The sequence below is a fragment of the Pelophylax lessonae genome, assembly GCF_965119305.1.
Source record: "Pelophylax lessonae genome assembly, chromosome: 2".
NCBI classification, from domain to species: domain Eukaryota; kingdom Metazoa; phylum Chordata; class Amphibia; order Anura; family Ranidae; genus Pelophylax; species Pelophylax lessonae.
Genome location: NC_138769.1, coordinates 604,823,211 through 604,829,210, shown reverse-complemented (window position 1 = coordinate 604,829,210; position 6,000 = coordinate 604,823,211). Strand labels below are relative to the sequence as shown.

At 42.7% G+C, this 6,000-nt stretch overlaps 1 protein-coding gene across 1 annotated transcript in view; it reads left to right on the top strand.

The window, feature by feature from the left end:
* Positions 1-5,611: 5,611 nt before the first annotated feature.
* The window catches only part of CSAD (cysteine sulfinic acid decarboxylase), a 105,213-nt gene continuing 104,824 nt past the window's right edge, over positions 5,612-6,000 (top strand). The window contains exon 1 of the mRNA XM_082247131.1: positions 5,612-5,651. The gene's annotated coding sequence lies outside the window, so the exon portion shown is untranslated. The remainder of the gene's footprint in view (positions 5,652-6,000) is intronic.

Below are 6,000 nucleotides of genomic sequence, written 5' to 3'. Positions count from 1 at the left end.
TCATTGCTTATGCGAACAAAATGTGAAGGCGAGGTAATGCCCAAAATAGCCCGATAAAGGCGTTTAGAGAAAACCCGCCCCATAGGCATTACCCTTGACGCAAAATTGAGCAAACCTAATAAAGATTGTAAAGTCCTCAATTTCACTTTACGTTTAGAAATGACAAAATCAAGCAAAAATTTTTACTTAATAATCTTGTCAATAGGAAGCCTAAATTCCATGGAGATAGTGTCTATTTGTATCCCTAAAAAATCTAAACAGGTGGTAGGAAGAACAGATTTCTCCTCGGCCAAGGGGACGCCAAAATCTCTACATACCAGCTTAAACTCGGTAAAAAGATAAAGGCATTCAGGAGAATCAGCCATACCTACAAACAAAAAAATCATCTAGGTAATGAAGAATATTAGATGACCTAGCTTTATATGAAACAACCCACTCTAAGAACGTACAGAAAATCTCAAAATAATTACACGAAAGTGAACACCCCAAGCGGAGGCACTTGTCAAAAAAGAAAAAATCATCAAAATGAAAACCCAAAGAATTAAATGCCATTGGGTGAATGGGTAGCAAACGAAACGCAGACTTCACATCTGCCTTTGCGAGCAACGCAGAAGCACCGACACCTCTGATCTTCCGTAAAGCGTCTTCAAACGTTGAATAAGAAACCGAACACAATGAATGATCGATCTCATCATTCAACGAGAGCCCTTTAGGGTATGATAGATGATGTATAAGTCTGAAATCACCCGGCTCCTTCTTTGCAACCACACCTAGAGGGGAGACCCTGAAATTTATAAAAGGAGGGGAGGGGAAAGGGCCAGCAACTCTCCCCAATGAAATTTCTTTAGATATTTTTTGCCGAACAACATCAGGAAATTGCAAAACAGAGGGAAGGTTGCTCGGAACCGTGCAACCTACACCATTAAAAGGGGGGAGATGAAAACAAAAATGAAAACCCAAAAGTAAAACATTAGCCTCATCTTTATTTGGATAAAGATGAAGCCACGGGAGCATATTTTCCAATCTCACCCGAACTTCCGCTCTTGAGAAAAAGCTGATCTTTTGAAGGTTGAGAATTAATTGTAGCGAGTCTTTTAAAACAACGCAGAGCAGGATGAGAGCCAGCGCAGTGAGAACATTCATGGCGGAACTTGCAATTATTTGGCCATTTACACTGCCCTTCATTATAACTAAAGCATACACCTTTACGTATGGTATTTGGAACAGTAGCTCTAACAGAGGAAAATTGCTTTTGTGGTAAGAGCAAGTTCAGCCAGAGCCCCACATCTTTAGTCCCCCATTTCAAAGAGTCATGAACAGACAATTTCTGACTAAAGGATGCGTCGTAATAGAACCAAGAAAGACCCTGAAAATTTTTATATGCCTCAAGTATAATTTCAAGGTGCTGAAAAAGGCCGCTGCATAAAAAAGGCTTTTTCTCACCTAAGACACTAGCATAAATGCAATAAGCTTGCAGCCAATTATTAAAATTTCTAGGAATATTTCTGGCCTTATCGTCAGAAGATCTATCAGAATCAGGCTTAACAAGTTTGCTATGTGGCAACAAGCAGGGCCGGATTAAGAGCATCATGGGCTTGGTGCTGAGGATTTTGAAGGGCCTTAAGGGCCGTGCCTTGGCATGCACCCAGAGGAGGAAGGGTGCAGCCATGCATGCCTAATTCCACATTGGATGCTGTCTCTGAAGCCCATAAACACATCCATGCATCGGCAACTGTCCCTCCTTGTCCGGCTTTCGTGCTGTGTGGGGAGGTTCTGAGGGAGCTGCCTGGGGAAGCGAGCATAGAAGCCAGACTTCTGTGTTTACAAGTGACAGAAGAGCGGTAACAGTGAATATGGCCAACCCGGGGCCTATATAAAGGTAGGGGCCTGGAGCTGCAGCTCCAATAGCCCCTACGTTAATCTGGCCCTGGCAACAAGGATAATAAATCAATAAATTGACCCCCCCATATTTTGTCCTTAACAGCAGCACTTAAATGGAAACCTAATGGTGACAACTCGCAAGACATTACTTCCCTAAAACAAGCTTCTTGTACAAGATCACTAGTCACAGGTCTTGGAATAGTAGAAGGTAAAGAAATAGCAGGGATATTTGTAGGGACATCCTGCACAGGAAAAACATCCGGCACAGTAGCAACATCTGTAACAGAAGGTCCTGAACATAAAATATCATTTCCCCAAATAGAATTTACAGCAGGGGCACCCACAATAGGAAAATTAACAGTACCAGGGGGCACAACTTTTCTACACAATTCAGATAGTATATTGGCAAGCTGTAAAAGTGCAGAGCAGTTGTCAGGCTCACCTCTAACAGCAACTGCGCCATCCGGGACCGTTGGAACAGACTGGAGATGAACGCTGGTCGAGACCGTAGGCACCAAAATACGAACCGGTTGAGGGGGAAGCTGAGGCCCAAGGAGAGCAGTAGGCAGTTCAGGCGGGGGGAAAGCCGTACCTTGAGAAACATTGACAGCATTAGTAATGGCAGAAACACCGGCACGACCCCTACCTCTCCTGCCTGTACGAGCACGGTCCACATCGCTCTCTTTCGAAGGGGAATTTGAAACAAATGTCCGGGGCCTCTTGCAGATTTTTTGTTGCCGTCCGCCTCTTTCGCTTCCGGCAACAGATGTGGAGCGGACGTGACGACACCGGACATCGTCATTGGGGTCAGAACGATCCGCATCCGCAATAGGATGAACCCGAAAGGAAGTCACGTCAGCGGTGACCGAAGGATCACCCGGAAAAGGAAAGACGTCATCAGACCTGGTCATGGAGGAAGAAGATGGAACGACCGGAGAAGACACCGGAGGCTCGCGAACAACCGGGGGCAAAGAGAGACAGCGTAACATCCAGGCCTCTCCACCCTCGCCGCCAGCTCTCTCCATCAATTGACGAAGTAAGGAATCCATGGCAGAAAAACAAATGCGAACTGTACTCCTGAGCTCCGCTGACTGACTGCTTATAACGGTTATTTTTACCCTCTTTTATAGACAGTGACTCGTGCCAACTGTTAGTTGCTTGAATATTGACCAATTACAGGTAAGTTAATTATTTATTAATTTTTTTTTTAGGTTTTCAGCAGCTGTCTAGCAACGGCCCCATATATGGAGGGCGGGTACATTTTATGACCCTCCCGCCATTTTCATTCTTTACCCTTTTTACTCCCCTCTGCCAGGTAACAGCCGTTATGGGGGTTCTGGGCTCACAGGTGAGATACATAGAGGAGCTTATCAAACATGGCAGGGGTCGGGGGGGGGGCAATACCAGGGGACCATGGAAGCAATTGGGTGGCTGACAGTTGGTTTGTCAGATTGTTTGTAAAGCCCCCTGATTCTGCTGACAGATGACAAACATTGGTGGCAGGAAAGGGTTTAAAGCACAGTCCACTTTTTGGACCATATTTCATAAAACATGAAACGTATTTGCATTCCCTATGCTCAAAAACCACTGCGCCCCCTTACCTGATTTGTGTGGTAAATCTTCTTGGGGAATCCTGCTATCTGTTTAGTTAAATGTGTGTGGTCCTACCCACACAGTGACATCATCAATTCACAGGGTTTGCTGAATCAAAATTTTGCAGAAGTTCAAAAGTTCCATCTACCACCATGCAGGGCATTCCAGCAGCAGGCGGTGCCATCAACACACTAGTCCATTCACTACTTCCACCAGCCCCATAACAGAAGGTCCATATGGAGCCGTGGCTGGGGTAAACAATGAAACTCATTATACTCGTGATGCACTGAGCACAGTTTCAATGCTCTGTAGGCTTGAATGCAAAAATATAAGTATACATATTTTATTTGTTTTTTGTTGGTGCATTTATTACATTTTAAAGGATAGGTTTACCTTTGGAACATGTTATACCGGTATGTTATATCTGCTCCCGTTATTGCGGGTGTAATGGTTTGCAGGCTCCTTCAGGGAATGATAATAAATTAAAATGTTTTCCTTGCTAAAGAGTTTTATTGATTTTACAGAATAAAAAAAAAATAACATAAACATAATAGAGATATCAAATGAAAAATAAACATTTTTTTTATGTAAAAATATGTGCATTTATTATTTTTCCCCGAAAGGTGAACTTTTCCTATAAAAAAAGGTAGACTATGAAACCTTTCAAATGTGATTTGTTGAACCAAACCTTTTATCCAATTTCCAAATTGCATTTGTTGTTTTTTTAAATAAAGGTAAAGGAAAAGTAGCGCTGAAAAAAAAAAAAAGTTACTTGTGTGTTTAACCACTTGCCGACCGCCGCCCGACTATATACGGCGGCAGTCAGCCCCTCCCAGGCAAAGTGACGTACCGGTACGTCACTAGCCTGGGAGCCAATGGGGGGCGAGTGCACGCTGCCGGAGGCGCGCTCCCGCCCCCGCTCGTTCACTAGGAAGCCTGCGCGTGTGACCGGCGGACCCGATGTCCGCCGGTCACTCGCGATCTTCGGGTGGAGAGGGAGAAAGGCAGGCGGCTAATGTAAACAAAGCCGCCTGTCATTATTCCCTGTGTAAAAGCACAGATCATACGGTCCTGTTATGTAGGACCGTTGATCTGTGCTGTTACAAACACAGCCACATCCAATCACAGTTAGAAGCACGCCCCTAGGGACACACTTAACCCCTCCCTCTCCAATAAAGTAAACCCCTTCCCTCCCAGCGTCATTTTTACAGTAACAGTGCATATGTATAGCACTGATTACTGCAGTAATGTCACTGGTACCCCCAAAAGTGTCAAAAATGTCAGTCAAGGGTCCAATCTGTCTGCCGCAATGTCGCAGTCCCGCAAAAAAAATCGCAGATCACCGCCATTACTCGTTAAAAAAAAACAATAAAAATGACAAAAATCTTTCCCTTAGTTAGTAAACGCAATAACTTTTGCGCAAACCAATCAAAATACGCTTTTTGCGATTTTTTTTTACCAAACATATGTAGCAGAAAACAAATTGGCCTGAAATGTTAAAAAATTTTGATTTTTTCATTTTTTTGAGGAATTTCATATAAAAAAAACGTGAAAAATATTGTTATTTTTGCAAAATTGTCGCTCTTTTTTGGTTTATAGCGCATGATCAAAAAATTGCACAGGTGATCAAATACCACCAAAAGAAAGCTCTGTTTGTGGGAAAAAAGGATGTCAATTTCATTTGGGTACATCGTCGCATGACCACGCAATTGTCCGTTAAAGTCACGCAGTGCCGAATCACAAAATAGGCCCTGGTCAGAAAGGGGGTAAAATATTCCGGGGCTTAAGTGGTTAAGCAGTTCAGTGCTTCATGATCTGTGGAACAGGGACGTTGCAGCTATGTGTGCTTTGCCTACATACTTTATGATGTAATGTGTCCCTCTTTCCCATATCAGAAAGTTGAGAGGTATAGTCATCAAGACAGCCAAGAAGAGACCACATACAGCTTCAGATCTTACTTTTGGTGGCTGACAGACCTTTGACATAAACTAATCTACAGTGTCATTTTTTTTTAACTGTTTTAGAAGAAGACAAGTCACTGGTGATTATTTACAGATAGGCCGAACCTCTGGACTCTGCTACCTAATTGAGGCCTATAATATGTTTGCACTTTGCTCCTGCCTGTATAGCAGCTGTACACTCATACCTGCAGGACACACCTTCACTTCTACATACAGGTAACCTCTTCTCACTTCACTATACAGAATATCTCTCTTTTTTATTTTGTCAGTCTATTCAGACCCTTAATACATTTTTGCTTTAGACTGTCACTAGAAGGCCTGGTCTGTATTCATATTTGTTTACTGGATGCTATTTAAAGTGTTTCTCAGGCATTTTTTTAATGTTTTGACACAGCAAAAAACAGCTACAGTGGGGAAAATAATTATTTGATCCCCTGCAGATTTTGTAAATGTGACTACTTACAAAGAAATTAAGGGTCTATAATTGTTATCATAGGTGTATTTTAAATGATAGAGACAGAATATCAACCAAAAATCCAGAAAAAAGCATAAAACAAATGCTATA